Consider the following 20,682-nt stretch of genomic DNA (forward strand, 5'->3'; position numbering starts at 1 on the left):
CTCTGCAGAAATGTGTGTTTGGGTCCCTTTTTTTCAGGAACACTAATACCAAAAGCCACAAAAGATATCGTGGAGAGGAGGAGCCAACGGGCCAACAGCAGGCTGCAGCCCTGCCCAAGATGGCGGCAAGGAGGCGGAGTATGCGGCGGAGCGGAGAGGCGGGGCGTGACGGGAGCGATCTAGTTCTGGTGCATGGCTCACACACCGGGAAACTATCAACATTTCTCCTGATGATGTATAAAAGGGGAGAAGGTGGAGAGATCGAGGAGGAAGGAGTTGGAGAGCCTGCAGGAGCAGATGAAGAGCAAGAGCGATCAAAGAGCGACAGAGAGAGAGACATAGAAGAGGACGACGACGACGGCGGCTGAAAGAGCGGACCGTGAGCGATCAGTGGAAAAGAGAACCTGCAAAGCGATCCGACCTACGTTAAAGCTTGTTTATTGAAAAATAAACCAGAGTCAAACCTGCAAGAGCAAAATGTCCTTCCTTGATGGTCCTGGGAACCCACACGACAGCAAGCGACTGTCGCGTATATAATTCTAAAAAAATAACGACAGACATCGGGGGCGGTAAATTCTGGATTGGCAGACCAGGGTGGTGGTTCCTCTCTTTAAGAAGGGTATCCGGAGGGTGTGTTCCAACTATCGTGGGATCACACCTTCCCAGTGAGGTCTATTCAGGTGTACTGGAGAGGAGGCCATGCCAGGTAGTCGAACCTCGGATTCAGGAGGAACAGTGTGGTTTTCGTCCTGCTTGTGGAACTGTGGACCAGCTCTATACTCTGGGCAGGGTTCTTGAGGGTGCATGGGAGTTTGCCCAACCAGTCTACATGTGCTTTGTGGACTTGGAGAAGGCATTCGACCGTGTCCCTCAGGAAGTCCTGTGGGGAGTGCTCAGAGAGTATGGGGTATCGGACTGTCTGATTGTGGCGGTCCACCCCCTGTATGATCAGTGTCAGAGCTTGGTCCGCATTGCCGGCAGTAAGTCGGACCCATTTCCAAGGCGTTGAGGGGTTCCCGTTTGGTGGCTGCAGGATTAGGTCTCTGCTTTTTGCAGATGATGTGGTCCTGATGGCTTCATCTGACCGGGATCTTCAGCTCTCACTGGATCGGTTCGCAGCCGAGTGTGAAGCGACTGGGATGAGAGTCAGCAACCCCAAGTCCGAGTCCATGGTTCTCGCCCGGAAAAGGGTGGAGTGCCATCTCCGGGTTGGGGAGGAGACCCTGCCCCAAGTGGAGGAGTTCAAGTACCCGGTGCGATGTCTTCAGTATTGCGGACGCAGTATCGATCCGTTGTGGAGAAGAAGGAGCTGAGCCGGAAGGCAGAGCTCTCAATTTACTGGTGGATGTACGTTTCTATCCTCACCTATGGTCATGAGCTTTGGGTCATGACAGAAAGGACAAGATCACGGGTACAATCACAGTCAATCACATTTTGGCACAACACCAACGGTAAAACCTTCACACGCTCCAAACAGGCTAACCTCCTCCAACCTCCAAGGACAAAGCTACGAACTATGGGGGACCGGGCTTTCTGCTCCGCCACTCCCGGTCTGTGGGACGCTCTCCCTGACCACCTGAGGGTACCACAGACTGTGGATGTTCTTAAATAAAGGCTTAATAACCCTTAAAAACCCAGTATGTGTAGATTGATGAGTTGCATCTATTATTTTTACACTACTTACATTACCTCTATGCATGTTCCTGTATGGCTCACCCGAACTCCACCCATGTCCATGAGAATCAGCACCTCTAAGTCCGAGTCCATGGTTCTCGCCTGGAAAAGGGAGGAGTGCCGTCTCTGGGTAAGGGCGGAGACCCAGCCCCAAGTGGAGGAGTTCAAGTACCCGGTGTGGCGTTTTCAGTAATGCGGACGCAGTATCGATCCGTTGTGGAGAAGAAGGAGCTGAGCCGGAAGGCGAAGCTCTCAATTTACCGGTCGATCTACGTTCCCATCCTCACTTATGGTCATGAGCTTTGGGTCATGACCGAAAGGATAAGATCACGGGTACAAGCGGCCCAAATGAGTTTCCTCTGCCGGGTGGCGGGTCTCTCCCTTAGAGATAGGGTGAGAAGCTCTGCCATCCGGGAGGAACTCAAAGTAAAGCCGCTGCTCCTTCACATCGAGAGGAGCCAGATGAGGTGGTTCGGGCATCTGGTCAGGATGCCACCCGAACGCCTCCATAGGGAGGTGTTAAGGGCACGTCCAACCGGTAGGAGGAAGAGCCAGGACACGTTGGGAAGACTATGTCTCCCGGCTGGTCTGGGAACGCCTCGGGATCCCCCGGGAGGAGCTGGACGAAGTGGCTGGGGAGAGGGAAGTCTGGGCTTCCCTGCTTAGGCTGCTGCCCCCGCAACCCGACCTCGGATAAGCGGAAAAAGATGGATGAAAAAAACAAACAAATGGAATTTTTCATTTTTTTACACCCATTTACAAAACCCTAAACCAGTGAAGTTGGCATGTTGTCCAGGGTGTACACTGCCTTCCGCCCAAATGCAGCTGAGATAGGCTCCACAACCCCACGCAACCCCAAAGGTGACGAGCGGTAGGAAATGGATGGATGGATGGCTGGATAGAATGCAAAGAAAAAAACAAAACATCCATCGTAATGATTGTGAACAAAATTCCAAATCAAAGTGTGGTTCCCCTTTAAGTTGAAGCACCGCCGTATGAACATGGGGCCAATCAGGAATAGGAACTGGGAACAGGAGCACAAACCGTTTGTCAGAAAAAAATAATAAAAATGGAGACACTTGGGAGCTGATTGGAGGGGCAGAGGTGAAAGGGGAGTAGTCCTGCAGCGCTGGGAAATGATGTGTCTACGTGCTGCAGGAAGAGACCTCGTGGTCTTGGGACACACGCAGGAAAAGGGTGGATTGGGGGGGCCGGGGGGGCATGTATCTATGCGCGTGCAGGACTATGTTCTGCATGCATGTACTTTGGATCAGGGTTTGGACCCACGGCAAACATAGTTCTACACAAGACAGCCTGTCCAGTACACACTAAATCTATAAACTATTGGCCCATCACAAGCAAATAAGTTACGTATGCAACCTTATTCAACTGAATGATTGAAGTTCAACGGAGCATGTCACGAATACAACCTCATTTAGGGTTTTTAGCTTCTGTTTACTTAAGCGTACCGAAAAAGAAATGCGGTGAGTTAATGAACGGATAAATCGCTAATGCACTATTTTAGCTAAATAAATCCAATCCAATCCACTTTATTTCTATAGCACATTTAAACAACAATAACATTTCCAAAGTGCTGCACAGCCATGTGGAAAACAATTGTAAAAATAAAATTAAAAAAATATATATATATTATGCTCCACCAATGACTGAATAAAAACAAAAAATAAATAAATATAAAACCAATAAAAACAATATAAAAACAAATATGATTAAAAATTATTTCAAAGGGTAAAACACATACTTTGCATAAATAGATTAAGTTAAGCCAGGAACTGATGCAAAGGTTGTTTTCAGCAAGTATTTTGCAGTCACGACCTGTTTTAAACGTAAACACGTGGCGGGTAAACAAGCAGCACTACAGAATGGATTCTTGTCGGATTGTTTAGAGGTGACGTTACAATTTTCCATGCCAACAAAGCAAGTACGCGTGGTAGAAAATGCTCAAAGGTGCTGTAAGGGTACCCTTTTGTTCAAAATGCGCTAGCTCGACGCTAATTTGAATTTGATTTGCCATAAACACGGCTGAGATAGGCTCCAACGATCCCCCGCGACGCCAAAAGGGACAAGCAGTGGAAAAATGACGGATGGATCTTACTGATTAGCATTAGCGATAAAAAAAAAAAAAAGTTAAAGTACCACTGATAGTCACACACACACGAGTTGTGGTGAAATTAACCTCTGCATTCGACCCATCCCCTTGTTCCACCCCTGGGAGGTGAGGGGAGCAGTGAGCAGCAGCGGTGGCTGTGCTCGGGAATCATTTTTGGTAATTTAAGCCCCAATTCTAACCCTTGATGCTGAGTGCCAACCAGGGAGGTACTGGCTCCCATTTTTATAGTCTTTGGTATGACTCGGCTGGGGTTTGAACTCACAACCCATCGATCGCGGGGCAGACACTCTAACCACAAGTCCACCGAGCAGGCATGCATGGTAATTTCCACACTTCCAAATGTGGTAAAACTCAAACAGTAACATGATGCTACCTCAGTAGAAACAATTAAAACTTGTTTATACACCCTAGCGGGTGTAGAGCGGTCGTGCCAGCAACTTGAAGGTTGCAGGTTTGATCCCCGCTTCCGCTATCCTAGTCACTGCCGTTGTGTCCTTGGGCAAGACACTTTACCCACCTGCTCCCAGTGCCACCCACACTGGTTTGAATGTAAAAAATGTTTAAAAAAAAAATAGATATTGGGTTTCACTATGTAAAGCGCTTTGAGTCACTAGAGAAAAAGTGCTATATAAATACAATTCACTTTACTTCACTTCACTAGCCTTTTTAAAAGAGTTGATCTGCCGTCCCTCTTTTCTACTCTGCCCACACTGGTTTAAATGTAAAAAATGTTTAAAAAAAAAATAGATATTGGGTTTCACTATGTAAAGCGCTTTGAGTCACTAGAGAAAAAGTGCTATATAAATACAATTCACTTCACTAGCCTTTTTAAACCAGTTGATCTGCCGTCCCTCTTTTCTGCTCTGCCCACACTGGTTTAAATGTAAAAAATGTTTTAAAAAAAATAGATATTGGGTTTCACTATGTAAAGCGCTTTGAGTCACTAGAGAAAAAGTGCTATATAAATACAATTCACTTCACTTCACTAGCTTTTTTAAACCAGTTGATCTGCCGTCCCTCTTTTCTGCTCTGCCCACACTGGTTTAAATGTAAAAAATGTTAAAAAAAAAAAGATATTGGGTTTCACTATGTAAAGCGCTTTGAGTCACTAGAGAAAAAGTGCTATATAAATACAATTCACTTCACTAGCCTTTCTAAACCAGTTGATCTGCCGTCCCTCTTTTCTGCTTTGCCCCCCTCCCCTGTGTGGGGAAGTTATCAGTTGGCCACGGATCAGTTTCCATGGCTGAGGCGCTAGCTGTTCCAAGTTGGGACCCGGGATGGACCACACCCCAATTGGTAACGTCCCTTGCTGGCCTCACTATGGACTGGACTCTCACGTTATTAACGGTATTCACTCAGCATCAATTGGGTGGTGGTGGTGGTAGTGGTGGGTCCCTTACAGGGTTTTTCCTTGTCCCACTGGGTTTAGTTTTTGCTTAACCTGATGTCGTGGTCTGTGCAGCCCTTTGAGACATTTGTGATTAGGGTCGTTGATTGATAATGAAAACTACCAACTGCAGTAAGATGCATGTTACAATCAAACATTTGGTGTGTAAAAAGTACAATACTTAGAGTATAAACACTTTTTAGAGCACAACAAAAGACTAGATTCAGCTCAATGGCAAAGACTACTCATTGGCTCGGCAATACACTGTAGTTTATACATTACTGCCATTTAATGTGTTGAAATTGCACGTGCGTGCAAAGTTTAATAAATAATACTTGCAAATGAGACTCAGAAGTGTAAGTAAACAAGAAATTACAACTAGATAGCACAGTTAAAATTAGATTTTATCATTAAAAACATTAACAAAAATTGAACATGAATACATAAAACTATTCAAAAGTGCTACTTTTACGATTTCAGGTACCGGGAATTGATTCAATTGAGAAAGGTATGCATCCGTAGTTTGTAGGGATAGTTTGAGGAAATAGCTTTTTCCGTTATCGCCCACAGAACCCCAGAATGGAAATTCCAAGCCCGGTTTCAGTGCCTGGAACCTTAATTTATCTTCTGAATGAACAAGGACGCAAGCTAAAAACAAACAAAGGATCTGGTAGAAGACCTTTTTCGAGCTGATGTTGTTATGGCGGGTGTCGCCGTACAGTTTTCAGTCTGGTGCAAAGATCAGACAAGGACGGATGGTCTCCGGTGCATAACTTGAATTGCTGAGCAGTTCCGCAGGGGGACTGGAGGACACGTTTTGAAAATAAATGAATACGTAAAGAAACAAGTCAAGCACAAAGGCGGTCATCTGAAGAATTGTCAGCATGAACAGGCCTGAAAGTGCACCTGCCGTCCATGAAGATGAGAACAGAGTCTGTACGTCTCTTTCATCCCCTCCCTGGTGCTCATGCTCCCACATTTCATTTTCCCATTCTCTCGCTCTCATCTGTTCTCGCTTCCCCCTCCATTTATTTCCACATCCTTCCAGTTTCATTCATTCCCCATCAGAGGAACTCCCATGAGGTCGGGATAATCCCAGTTCGAAATGTGAGTCTTTCATGTTCAGGGAGGACTGGCTGGCGAGAGAGGACTGCCAGTACCTGCATTAGCTACCTGGCCATGCTCCATACCCACACTATTCTTCTTGTTGTTTATGTTCGTCTTCATGATGAAGACCATTAGTTCTGCGGGGGACGGGACTGACGATGTTTGCCTGAGTTTAGAGAGCACGGGCACAACACAAACACCAGGGACTTCAGTCCATCTCCAGGTCTTTAACACTGACTGCTAGTCCTACGTATGCATACCCCTGAAGAGACCCGTGTGGAAGGTTATTGCAGAAGACTATGAAAAAATCCCTAAAACAAAACAAGGGCTCAAGACTTTCCCCATAAAACAGAATTGAAAAATATACTCATTAAGACATAGGATTGTTATGTGTTTTCAGAGGGGAGATGACGGCAACAGACACCAGGGCCAAGAAGGGAGATGACGGCAACAGACAGCAGGGTAAAGAAGGGAGATGACACCAACAGACACCAGGATGCTGAGGAGAGATGATGGCAACAGACACCAGAATGCAAAATCCCTAAAACAAAACAAGGGCTCAAGACTTTCCCCATAAAACAGAATTGAAAATTGTAGTCATTAAGACATAGGATTGTTATGTGTTTTCAGAGGGGAGATGACGGCAACAGACACCAGAATGCAGAGGGGAAATGACGGCAACAGACACCAGGGTCAAGAAGGGAGATGGCGGCAACAGACAGCAGGGTCAAGAAGGGAGATGACACCAACAGACATCAGGATGCAGAGGAGAGATGATGGCAACAGACACCAGAATGCAAAATCCCTAAAACAAAACAAGGGCTCAAGACTTTCCCCATTAAACAGAATTGAAAAATGTACTCATTAAGACATAGGATTGTTATGTGTTTTCAGAGGGGAGATGACGGCAACAGACACCAGAATGCAGAGGACAGATGACGTCTACAGACACCAGGGTCAAGAAGGGAGATGACGGCAACAGACAGCAGGGTCAAGAAGGGATATGACGGCAACAGACACCAGGATGCAGAGGAGAGATGATGGCAACAGACACCAGAATGCAAAATCCCTAAAACAAAACAAGGGCTCAAGACTTTCCCCATAAAACAGAATTGAAAAATGTACTCATTAAGACATAGGATTGTTATGTGTTTTCAGAGGGGAGATGACGGCAACAGACACCAGGGTCAAGAAGGGAGATGACGGCAACAGACAGCAGGGTCAAGAAGGGAGATGACACCAACAGACATCAGGATGCAGAGGAGAGATGATGGCAACAGACACCAGAATGCAAAATCCCTAAAACAAAACAAGGGCTCAAGACTTTCCCCATAAAACAGAATTGAAAAATGTACTCATTAAGACATAGGATTGTTATGTGTTTTCAGAGGGGAGATGACGGCAACAGACACCAGAATGTAGAGGACAGATGACGTCTACAGACACCAGGGTCAAGAAGGGAGATGGCGGCAACAGACAGCAGGGTCAAGAAGGGAGATGACACCAACAGACAGCAGGATGCAGAGGAGAGATGATGGCAACAGACACCAGAATGCAGAAGGGAGATGGCGGCAACAGACACCAGGGTCAAAAAGGGAGATGACGGCAACAGACACCAGGGTGGCGGGGGAGATGACACCAACAGACACCAGGATGCAGAGGATGGATGATGGCAACAGACACCAGGGTGGGAGTATTGCTCTAAGATTATATATATATATATCAAATCCAGGCTCGGGATCTTTCTGTGTGGAGTTTGCATGTTCTCCCCATGACTGCGTGGTTTCCTTCCGGGTACTCCGGCTTCCTCCCACTTCCAAAGACATGCACCTGGGGATAGGTTGATTGGCAACATTAAAAATTGGCCCTAATGTGTGAATGTGAGTGTGAATGTTGTCTGTCTATCTGTGTTGGCCCTGCGATGAGGTGGCGACTTGTCCAGGGTGTACCCTGCCTTCCGCCCGATTGTAGCTGGGATAGGCGCCAGCGCCCCCCGTGACCCCGAAAGGGAATAAGCGGTAGAAAAATGGATGGATGGATGGATATATATATATATATATATATATATATATATATATATATATATATATATATATATATATATATATGATACAAAACAATACAAACTAAACTAAAGAAATGGAGTGTGTGACCAAATCCAAGGGCGTATGTGTGTGACTATGTGTGTAGTTAGCTGTTGTGTATTACCGTGATGTTGGATGAGGAAGCAGACAAATCCAATGAGGGCAAGGGAAAAAGGGTCCAAGATCCGCGAGAGGTCCGTGGGGCAGAGAGAGATGTCAGAGTCCGGGCCCCAGCAAGGAGTCGATGAACGAGGGAGACAGTTGAGATCCGGGGCAACGGGAAGAAAACAGGTTTACCATCGAGAAACTATATTCCAGCAAGGAATGGCAGGATGTGCAGGCTTAAGAAGACCAGGAAGATCATCACCGAAAGGTGCGCTGATTGCAGATTAATTACGGCCGGTGGAGTGACGTGTAAAGGAGAAGAGCGGCCGTGGGCGTGTCCCGAGGTTTGTTCATTGAGGAATGCGCATTGGCATGTGCCCGGACCGTGACTTTGTGTCGTTCTCGCCAGTTCTGGGTCCTAAATGGCTGTCAAAGTGCACTAACTTGTCGGAGTACGTACTCAGCCCTCTACTTTTTAGGTGAGAGGTATGATTCATAATCAACAATAAACTTACAGGGCGCAGGGAAGCGAGGAAACAGCAGGCCACTCAGTGTATAAACATAGGGACACGCGGTAGTGATTATGGCACTGCTATAAATAGTTTGTCTGCGTCGGCGCTTATAATAACAATATCATGTTTGCATTAATTTAATCCATCTCCAGGTGTTTAACACTGACTGCATATATATATATATATATATATATATATATATATATATATATATATATATATATACATATATATGTATGTGTATATATATATGTACATATATGAAGCAGCTGATGGTGTGTTTGACTAAAAAGCAGCTGGAAGGAGACACCATAGAAGGCCACCGTCCATGGTAAACGCTGTAGATGAGTAATACGTTTCGTCATAAAAGTACTATGGTTTTAGTAGTGTATTCTATTGTATTGTTTTTTTACAATATTTATTTTTAAAAAATTGTGTTTTTTTAGATTTGTTTTGGCCGTTTAGGGGGTCAAGGAACAATCAAATTGATTTCAACTCATTTTTAATAGGATACCTGAGATACAAACTTGTAAGTTAAGGTATTATTATAATTAAAATGTATCTTTGTACTATGAAACCTGAAAAATAATAAATTCCAGCGGTCAAATCAAACTGACCGCTGAACAATATCAGTATTATATGGCGGTGTTTATAATCCTCTCATTATTTGGCTGGTTCTTGAAATAAGAAACAGGTTAGTGGAAGTAAATGTGATACTTATTATTCTTGTAACGATAACAAAATACATACACTTTAAGTTAATAAAAAAACAAGCACACACTGTATATATCATGTTTGCACTTCAAGGAAAAGCAACAAAACGAGTACTTTTTCCAAAGTCTGAATGTTGAACAAAGATCCCTCAGTGCCGTCGAAGGGTGAGGAACATTTTTCCGATGATGTAACTTTGCATTCGCTCTGACATTTGTGCTGGGAAACTCATTTTCTGGAAGGTCCGTTCAGCGGTGATAAAAAAATCCATTTTCTTTTTGAGCTTTTGCCTCCCGTGGGCCGGACGTCAATGAATGATGTGTTGGGATTGGCTGCGTGACAGCGGCCAAATAGAGAGGCTGTTATGACTGGCATGGCCGGCCATGTTTGAGAGACTGGGCTGCTGTTCATAGCTCACACTGCTTGACCCACGGCTCGGCTTTGGAGTCACCCGAGCTAGCTGATGCATGTTTGTAGGCTTTAAGTGGCAAAACAAGTGTCTCACAACCTCGGAAGCAGTTAACAGAAGTCAGACAGTCTACTGCATGGGTGTCAAACTCTGGCCCGCGGGCCATGTAATTTATTTTGGCCCTTGAGACAATATTAAATTAACATTAGAGCTGGCCCGCAGGTATTGTACAACGGCGGTGCATTCACCGCTAATTCGAATACTTGCCAACCCTTTAGTGATTCCTAAAGCCCAAAAAAAGTCTGCGGGCTATAGAGCGTTTTCCGTTCGGGTTCCAGTACTCTGGAATGCCCTCCCGGTAACAGTTCGAGATGCTACCTCAGTAGAAGCATTTAAGATAGATAGATAGATACATAGATAGTACTTTATTTATTCCGTCAGGAGAGTTCCTTCAGGAAAATTACAATTTTCAGCACAATCCCATTCAAGATCAGACAAACATTACAGGGAGACAGAACAGGATCGCTGACGGGTCTGCCGGCTTCCAGCGCCCCTTACAAAAAAGATGACATACAGGTAAACATGGGGGGGAAGAAAAAAATTGAAGATTAAAATAAAATTAAAAAATCGGTCTTAGCCTAGGCCCTGGAGTGGGGGTGCAGACTGAGGACAAGGGAAAAAAAAAAAAGTCTCACCTTAAAACTCATCTGTATACTCTAGCCTTTAAATAGACCTCCTTTTTAGACCAGTTGATCTGCCGCTTCTTTTCTTTATAAGCCCATGCCTAAATTCACCGCATGCCTTTGGTAAGCGCCGAGTGAGAAGAGGTTTTAAATTAATTAGCGCCCTTATTACTTCCTGCTTCGATTGAAAATCCAGTTTAGAAAACTGTTTTATTTTAGATATGTAATCCTCCATGTTAAAAGTGCAAGCGAGAGGAAAAAATAAACGATCGCTGCTCACTCTTGCTGCTTGTTGTCACTTCTTCTGCAGCCGAGTAGTCGCAAGAAGGATCACTAGCGCCCTCTACCACCAGGAGGCCGGAGTCATTTAATGACTCATATTTGACACACGCAGCTACGGTATATTAATAAAACATAACTGCTTACTGTTCTTTTTAGCATATTCAATAGCTTGGACCTTAAATCCTACTGAATAGCTCTTAATCTTCTTCCCTTTAGGCGATTTTAAATGATTGAAATCAGCCTCCTCCATTTTGAAAATGATGACAGGTGAAGTGTCACTCGTGACGTGACGAGTTTGACCCGGGGGAAATCCTAGGCATATGCTAATTATTTTGCAAAACGAGTATGACCCGGCGTTAATCCTGAGCCGGCGGTAATGCTACATATGCGCTTATTATTTTTGGAAACGAGTTTGACCCGGCAGTAATTCTAGACAGGTGCATACTATATACCGGGTGGCAATTCAAGGAAATACGGTAGTTGCTTTTAGCTGCGGGCATTACACTACAGGCGTTTATCACTCTTTCTTGTCTCTCCTTCTCACAGAGATGTAAAACAAGCGGACCTTCTTACATTCACCACGTGTGCAACATCACTCGCTCCCGCGGAGCAGAGAGGTAGCGACATGGCAACGTTAGCTCTGGCGCTAACTGTGCCGTGCGGGTGGCAACACGAGCGAGAGAAGGTGCCAATCTTCTAACAAATGAAGGAAAAATGAATTCCCAAGAAAAACAGCAGGGGGTCCCTCGCCTGGCGGTGGTTTGGCTTTCAAGCGGGAAGATGTTGAACAATGATGCGGCAAAAGCGTTGCTACAAAAGTAGCTGCTACTGTTTTAAAGGCCCACAGCACATTCTAAAAATATTATAAAATAAACAAAAACATAACAAAAGTGAAATACAAAAGCTTGAAGGTTAAATGTATTTTAGAAAAAGTTGCAATGTTGACAAATGAAATAAAGCTGTTTTTTTTTCTGTCAAACTGTCATTGCTCAAAACATAATATTGAATCAAAATCAACGTTACTATGAATTATTGACCTATCCAAGGTTCACATTACTTCACATCAAATATTCCACTAAGAAAAATATTTTTGGTGGAAGATTTTGCAAATTTGTTAAATAAATAGCCCCAAAAATTATATTTTGTTGTTTTTTTACTGTACCGAAAACGAACCGAACCGTGACCTCTAAACTAGGGATGCACCGATTAATCGGTAACCGAATATATTCGGCCGAATATGGCAAAAAAAGCCACATTTCGGCCTTCGGTGGAATGAGTTAAAAACAAGGCCGAATAGTGGCGTGTGACGCAATTTTTGGACGCGGTGACGCAATCAACCAACGTGCAGTGACGTTGGGATATGTTGTGTACCTGTATAAGTGTATGAGGTTACAAGCACACACTTATTGAGATTTAGTGGGGCCTCTGTTTACATTATTAGCCTGTTGTGTAGGCTACCTGTATAAGTGTATGAGGTTACAAGCACACACTTATTGAGATTTACTTGAGCCTTCTGTTTACATTATTAGCCTGTTGTGTAGGCTACCTGTATAAGTGTATGAGGTTACAAGCACACACTTATTGAGATTTACTTGAGCCTTCTGTTTACATTATTAGCATATCTACTGTGGCTAAGCAGACTTTTGCCAAAAGGACAATAATTCATTAGTTGTGGGTTTATCCACTTTAATGCACTTTATTTTTTTTTGGAATGCATGTTTTGTTTGAAGGCCTAATATAAATGAAAAACGTTGTGCTTTTTTTGAACAGCAAGGGCTACTGGAATATTAAAAACATTTCAATATTCAATAAAAAAAGTACTTTATTTGACAAAACATGTCTAAATATTTGTTCTTGGCTATTTATGCAATATTAAAAAAATTGTGAAAAACTGTATTCATTATTCGGTATTCGGCCAAGCGTTTAAATTTTATTCGGCTTCGGCCACAAATTTTCATTTCAGTGCATCCCTACTCTAAATTGAGGTACGTTCCGCCAATCAATCAATCAATCAATCAATGTTTATTTATATAGCCCCAAATCACAAATGTCTCAAAGGACTGCACAAATCATTACGACTACAACATCCTCGGAAGAACCCACAAAAGGGCAAGGAAAACTCACACCCAGTGGGCAGGGAGAATTCACATCCAGTGGGACGCCAGTGACAATGCTGACTATGAGAAACCTTGGAGAGGACCTCAGATGTGGGCAACCCCCCCCCTCTAGGGGACCGAAAGCAATGGATGTCGAGCGGGTCTAACATGATACTGTGAAAGTTCAATCCATAGTGGCTCCAACACAGCCGCGAGAGTTCAGTTCAAAGCGGATCCAAGACAGCAGCGAGAGTCCCGTCCACAGGAAACCATCTCAAGCGGAGGCGGATCAGCAGCGTAGAGATGTCCCCAACCGATACACAGGCGAGCGGTCCATCCTGGGTCCCGACGAGCGGTCCATCCTGGGTCTCGACTCTGGACAGCCAGTACTTCATCCATGGTCATCGGACCGGACCCAGGGGGGGACATAGGAGAAAGAAAAGAAGCGGCAGATCAACTGGTCCAAAAAGGAGGTCTATTTAAAGGCTAAACTATACAGATGAGTTTTAAGGTGAGACTTAAATGCTTCTACTGAGGTAGCATCTCCAACTGTTACCGGGAGGGCATTCCAGAGTACTGGAGCCCGAACGGAAAACGCTCTATAGCCCGCAGACTTTTTTTGGGCTCTAGGAATCACTAATAAGCCGGAGTCTTTTGAACGCAGATTTCTTGCCGGTACCAAAATATTTGTGTACCGTTACACCCCTAACATACATATACACACACACACTTGAGGTTACTTTCCTTGTAGTCGACTCTAGACTTGTTTTCTGTGTCCTGTCCTTGTGACACTTAGTGAATGTTATGCCCTGACTAACTAAAAGGCTTCTTCAAAGTAAAGAGGAAGTGTTTTTTTTTTTTTTAAACTACTTCTCCTTTTAATCCTTCCATGTTTAAAGTGCCCTGTTTGTGTAAAGAGGGAAACCATCTAAACGCCGAAAGGTTAAAACAAGTTGGGGAAACTAATGGGAGGTCAGCTGACAAAACACAGCTCGTTAGCACACACTCGGAAATATTTATTCGGCGCTCATGAAAAAGGCTGGAAGTCGGATCGGCGGAGTGGAAGTGGTCTCTCTGAGGGAGTGTCAGAGCCGGACTCCCACGGTCACACGTTGCCTCTGGAGATAAGTGGTGGATCTTTTACAAACACACATTGATATCACCGGCCAAGAGACGTGGATAACACACCAATTAGAGTCCAAAGCAACAGGCCCTAAGGCCTCCCTTCTCGCCAGCAAAAATAGAACTCATGTATACACGAACACGTCGTCTAAATGTATGCACGGAAGCCCACTAAGTGCATGCATGAATGCATAAACATATGGATACCAAGTCATGATCAAATGATTCTGCAGACCCGTACCCACTTCTACTCACCCACGCATTTATTTAGACTTGGATAACAAACTCAGCATCCTTTTCATGTACAAACCCCGTTTCCATATGAGTTGGGAAATTGTGTTAGATGTAAATATAAACAGAATACAATGATTTGCAAATCATTTCCAACCCATATTCAGTTGAATATGCTACAAAGACAGGAATGAGGAATGCTCATCAAACACTTATGTGGAACATCCCACAGGTGTGCAGGCTAATTGGGAACAGGTGGGTGCCATGATTGGGTATAAAAACCGCTTCCCAAAAAAATGCTCAGTCTTTCACAAGAAAGGATGGGGCGAGGTACACCCCTTTGTCCACAACTGCGTGAGCAAATAGTCAAACAGTTTAAGAACAACGTTTCTCAAAGTGCAATTGCAAGACATTTAGGGATTTCAACATCTACGCTCCATAATATCATCAAAAGGTTCGGAGAATCTGGAGAAATCACTCCACGTAAGCAGCATGGCCGGAAACCAACATTGAATGACCGGCACCTTCCATCCCTCAGACGGCACTGTATCAAAAACCGACATCAATCTCTAAAGGATATCACCACATGGGCTCAGGAACACTTCATTAAACCACTGTCACTAAATACAGTTGCTCGCTACATCTGTAAGTGCAAGTTAAAGCTCTACCATGCAAAGCGAAAGCCATTTATCAACAACATCCAGAAACGCCGCCGGCTTGTCTGGGCCCGAGATCATCTAAGATGGACTGATGCAAAGTGGAAAAACGGTCCATGGTCTGACGAGTTCACATTTCAAATTGTCTTTGGAAATATTCGACATCGTGTCATCCGGACCAAAGCGGAAGCGAACCATCCAGACTGTTATCGACGCAAAGTTGAAAAGCCAGCATCTGTGATGGTATGGGGGTGCATTAGTGCCCAAGGCATGGGTAACTTACACATCTGTGAAGGCACCATTAATGCTGAAAGGTACATACAGGTTTTGGAACAACATATGTTGCCATCTAAGCGCCGTCTTTTTCATGGACGCCCCTGCTTATTTCAGCAAGACAATGCCAAGCCACATTCAGCACGTGTTACAACAGCGTGGCTTCGTAAAAAAAGAGTGTGGGTACTTTCCTGTTCCGCCTGCAGTCCAGACCTGTCTCCCATGGAAAATGTGTGGCGCATTATGAAGCGTAAAATAGGACAGCGGAGACCCCGGACTGTTGAACGACTGAAGCTCTACATAAAACAAGAATGGGAAAGAATTCCACTTTCAAAGCTTCAACAATTAGTTTCCTCAGTTCCCAAACGTTTATTGAGTGTTGTTAAAGGAAAATGTGATGTAACACCTTTTTAACAGTTTAAGAACAACGTTTCTCAAAGTGCAATTGCAAAATATTTAGGGATTTCAACATCTACGCTCCATAATATCATCAAAAGGTTCAGAGAATCTGGAGAAATCACTCCACGTAAGCGGCATGGCCGGAAACCAACATTGAATGACCGTGACCTTCGATCCCTCAGATGGCACTGCATCAAAAACCGACATCAATCTCTAAAGGATATCACCACATAGGGGGGGGGGGGGGGGGTGCCCACATCTGAGGTCCTCCCCAAGGTTTCTCATAGTCAGCATTGTCACTGGCGTCCCACTGGATGTGAATTCTCCCTGCCCACTGGGTGTGAGTTTTCCTTGCCCTTTTGTGGGTTCTTCCGAGGATGTCGTAGTCGTAATGATTTGTGCAGTCCTTTGAGACATTTGTGATTTGGGGCTATATAAATAAACATTGATTGATTGACATGGGCTCAGGAACACTTTGAAAAACCACTATCAGTAACTACAGTTCGTCGCTACGTCTGTACACGCAAGTTATAACTCAACAATGCAAGGTAAAAGCCATTTATCAACAACACCCAGAAACGCCGCCAGGCTTCGCTGGGGCCCAAGCTCATCTAGGATGGCCTGATGCAAAGTGAAAAATTGTTCTGTGGTCTGACGAGTCCACATTTCGTATTGTTTTTGGAAACCATGGACATCGTGTCATCCGGACCCAAGAGGAAAAGAACCATCCGGGTTGTTATCGGCGCAAAGTTCAAAAGCCAGCATCTGTGATGGTATGGGGGTGTATTAGTGCTTAAGGTATGGGTATTAGGGAGTTTTTTTGGGCAAGTCCGACTGGCAGGAGGCCACGGGAAAGACACAGGACACGTTGGGAAGACTATGTCTCACGGCTGGCCTGGGAACGCCTCGAGATCCCCCGGCAGGTGCTGTACGAAGTGGCTGGGCAGAGGTAAAACTCAACAATGCAAAGTAAAAGCCATTTATCAACAACACCCAGAAACGCCGGCAGGCTTCGCTGGGCCCCGAGCTCATTTAAGATGGCCTGATGCAAAGTGAAAAATTGTTCTGTGGTCTGACGAGTCCACATTTCCAATAGTTTTTGGAAACTATGGACGTCGTGTCATCCGGACTCAAGACGAAAAGAAACATCCGGGTTGTTATCGGCGCAAAGCTCAAAAGCCAGCATCTGTGATGGTATGGGGGTGTATTAGTGCTTAAGGCATGGGTATTAGGGAGTTTTTTTGGGCATGTCCGACCGGTAGGAGGCCACGGGGAAGATACAGCACACCTCGAGATCCCCCGGCAGGAGCTGGACGAAGTGGCTGGGCAGAGGGAAGTCTGGGCTTCCCTGCTTAGGCTGCCGCCCCCGCGACCCAACCTTGGATAAGCGGAAGAAGATGGTTGGATGGATGGATGAAGAAATCTAGACATGTTGTGTGACCTGTGACATGAAGTCACATGCCACAGACGACGTAGCAGCGTCCGAGTCGGACACTTGGACGAACCCATCCCAGACTCTGACTGATCGCCACCTACGGTTCCTGAAGGGCATCGGGAGTTTAATCACCCATAACCGCAATTACCGACGTGCGCGTCAGACTCATAAAGCACTGAAACAAGATGAGAGTCTCCCTCCTATCCTCCCCTTGACGCACATCAGCCAAATTCCGCTAAAGCCCGAGGAGCAGCAGAGCTGAAGGCATAATCTGGGAGTAACCTAGAGTGCCGCATTAGAGGGAGAACTGCTACACATTAATTAGTGCTTTTAATATACTTATGAGCCATTAAACAAGTCATTATGTGAAGTAGCTCTGCCTTGTTGGTTGAGTGAAGCGGCTGTGTGATATTTCTACCGGAGTTATTTGAAGATCTCTCGCCAGCCTCGGAACACTCGACTCAAAACGTCTGATCTCCCCGCATCAGCGTTTGCAAGAGAACGGCAACATTAGCATATCAGATACACAAACTCTACCTCATGTGTGGACACGGGCGTGCACGTGAGCGCGCACACCCTTAATGATCACATAAAAGCTGGTAGTACACACTAAGACAGGCCTTAGGACGGATTAAGACGCCAGCCCGTATCAGTGGGTTCCCACAATCCCCTGTGGAGTAGCTCGGCTCTCTTTTTTTCTATATTTTTTCACCGTCCACTCTACTCTTCTCCCCCCTTTTCCCTACTGGATGGCGCTCGGGAGAAAAATAGAAAGAGAAAGGACAATGATAGCGGAATACTCGAGCGCATCGGCCTGACGGACAGCCCACCGAAGTCGTCATTGCCGTCTTTGAAAGTCAAGCGCAGAAGTGCGTGAATCCTAGGCTGGGATTCTGGGTGTTGTTGATACAAACCCCGTTTCCATATGAGTTGGGAAATTGTGTTAGATGTAAATATAAACGGAATACAATGATTCGCAAATCCTTTTCAACCCATATTCAGTTGAATATGCTACAAAGACAACATATTTGATGTTCAAACTCATAAACTTTATTTTTCTTTTTTGCAAACAATAATTAACTTAGAATTTCATAGCTGCAACACGTGCCAAAGTAGTTGGGAAAGGGCATGTTCAACACTGTTACATCACCTTTTCTTTGAACAACACTCAATAAACGTTTGGGAACTGAGGAAAATAATTGTTGAAGCTTTGAAAGTGGAATTCTTTCCCGTTCTTGTTTTATGTAGAGCTTCAGTCGTTCAACAGTCCGGGGTCTCCGCTGTCATATTTTACGCTTCATAATGCGCCACACATCTTTGATGGGAGACGGGTTTTGACTGCAGGCAGGCCAGGAAAGAACCCGCACTCTTTAACTATGAAACCACGTTGTTGTAACACGATCCTGGCCTTGTCTTGCTGAAATAAGCAGGGGCGTCCATGATAACGTTGCTTGGATGACAACATATGTTGCTCCAAAGCCTGTATGTACCTTTCCGCATTAATGGTGCCTTCACAGATGTGTAAGTTACCCATGCCTTGGACACTAATACACCCCCATACCATCACAGATGCTGGCTTTTGAACATTGCGCCTATAAGAATCCGAATGGTTATTTTTCCTCTTTGTTCTGGAGGACACCACGTCCTCTGTTTCCAAATATAATTTGAAATGTGGACTTGTCAGACCACAAAACACCTTTCCACTTTGCATCAGTCCATCGGCGTTTCTGGATGTTGTTGATAAATGGGTTTCTCTTTGCATAGTAGAGTTTTAACTTGCACACACAGATGTAGCGACCCACCGAAGTTACCGACAGTGGCTATCTGAAGTGTTCCTGTGCCGACGTGGTGATATCCTTTACACACCGATGTCGCTTTTTGATGCATTACCGCCTAATTGAATTGAAGGTCCGTAATATCGCTTACATGCAGAGTTTTCTCCAGATTCTCCGAACCTTTTGATGATATTACGGACCGCAGATCCCTAAATTCCTTGCAATAGCTTGTTGAGTAATGTTTGTCTTATAATTAAAAACAATTTTGTTTCCAAAGCAGCGACCGTCGCCCCATCTTTGTTTGTGAACGGCCGAGCATTTCATGGAAGCTGCTTTCATACCCAATTGTGGCACCCACCTGTTCCCAATTAGCCTGCACACCTGTGGGATGTTGCAAATAAGTGTTTGACGAGCATTCCTCAACAATCTCAGCCTTTTTTGCCAGCTTTCTTGAAACATTCTGCAGGCATTTATTCCAAATGAGCTAATATTTGCAAAAAATAACTAAGTATTTTGTCTTTGCAGTCTATTCAATACGAGTTGAAAATGATTTGCAAATCATTGTATTCTGTTTTTATTTACCATTTACACAAGGTGCCAACTTGACATGTTTTAGGTGGCGTACATGGCTTAGGGCCAGCAATGGGTGGTCGTCATTGCCGTCCTTGAAAGTCAAGCGCAGAAGTGCGTGAATCCTGGGATAGGCTGGCAGGGGTCACCCGGTCAAGTGGTTGTCATCTGCGGTGATTGGAGATAATCGAAAAAGAGGAATCACATGGTGAGGAGGATTAACCGCTGGGTGTGCCGAGAAGGCAGCGTCTTTAGCTTCAGTTACCAATCAAGCATGAAATGGCCACGATACTCTTCCTGACAGCGGTCATGAAATTATTCTGTCTACCGTCACCAAAATGACTCAAAGGATTTAGCGGATACGATCAAAGCAAAATCTGGCATACCAGGGGTCCCCAAACCTTTTAAATCGGGGGCCACATCGGGTTAAAAAAATCTAGCCGAGGGCCGGGCTGTAAAATATATATATCAGGTCAGGAGATAACACGGGGGCTATTTTATCCCTACAAGCCTGTTTCGCAGGTTTCCCTGCTCTTCAGGGGATTTTATAACAACCCCCGCGACCCAGAAAGGGATAAGCGGTAGAAAATAGATGCATATATACAAACCCCATTTCCATATGAGTTGGGAAATTGTGTTAGATGTAAATATAAACAGAATACAATGATTTGCAAATCATTTTCAACCCATATTCAGTTGAATATGCTACAAAAACAACATATTTGATGTTCAAACTCATGAACTTTTCTTTTTTTTTGCAAATAATAATTAACTTAGAATTTCATGCTGAAGTAGTTGGGAAAGGGCATGTTCACCACTGTGTTACATCACATTTTCTTTTAACAACACTCAATAAACGTTTGGGAACTGAGGAAACTAATTGTTGAAGCTTTGAGAGTGGAATTCTTTCCCATTTTTGCTTGATGTACAGCTTAAGTTGTTCAACAGTCTGGGGTCTTGTTGTCGTATTTTACGCTTCAAAATGCGCCACACATTTTTGATGGGAAAGATGTCTAGACTGCAGGCCGGCCAGTACC

The 20,682-nt window shown here is 44.5% G+C and overlaps 1 protein-coding gene and 1 long non-coding RNA gene across 3 annotated transcripts in view; one reads left to right on the forward strand and one right to left on the reverse strand.

The window, feature by feature from the left end:
• The window catches only part of LOC133536503 (uncharacterized), a 26,754-nt gene extending 13,921 nt beyond the window's left edge, over positions 1–12,833 (forward strand). The window contains exons 2-3 of the long non-coding RNA XR_009802474.1: positions 6,703–7,989; positions 11,635–12,833. This is a non-coding gene — a long non-coding RNA (uncharacterized LOC133536503). The remainder of the gene's footprint in view (positions 1–6,702; positions 7,990–11,634) is intronic.
• LOC133536502 (retinoic acid receptor RXR-alpha-A) overlaps positions 1–20,682 on the reverse strand; it is a 298,975-nt gene that overhangs the window by 146,138 nt on the left and 132,155 nt on the right. The gene's annotated exons all lie outside the window — the stretch shown is intronic.

Source organism: Nerophis ophidion, linkage group LG17 (genome assembly GCF_033978795.1).
Source record: "Nerophis ophidion isolate RoL-2023_Sa linkage group LG17, RoL_Noph_v1.0, whole genome shotgun sequence".
NCBI lineage: Eukaryota > Metazoa > Chordata > Actinopteri > Syngnathiformes > Syngnathidae > Nerophis > Nerophis ophidion.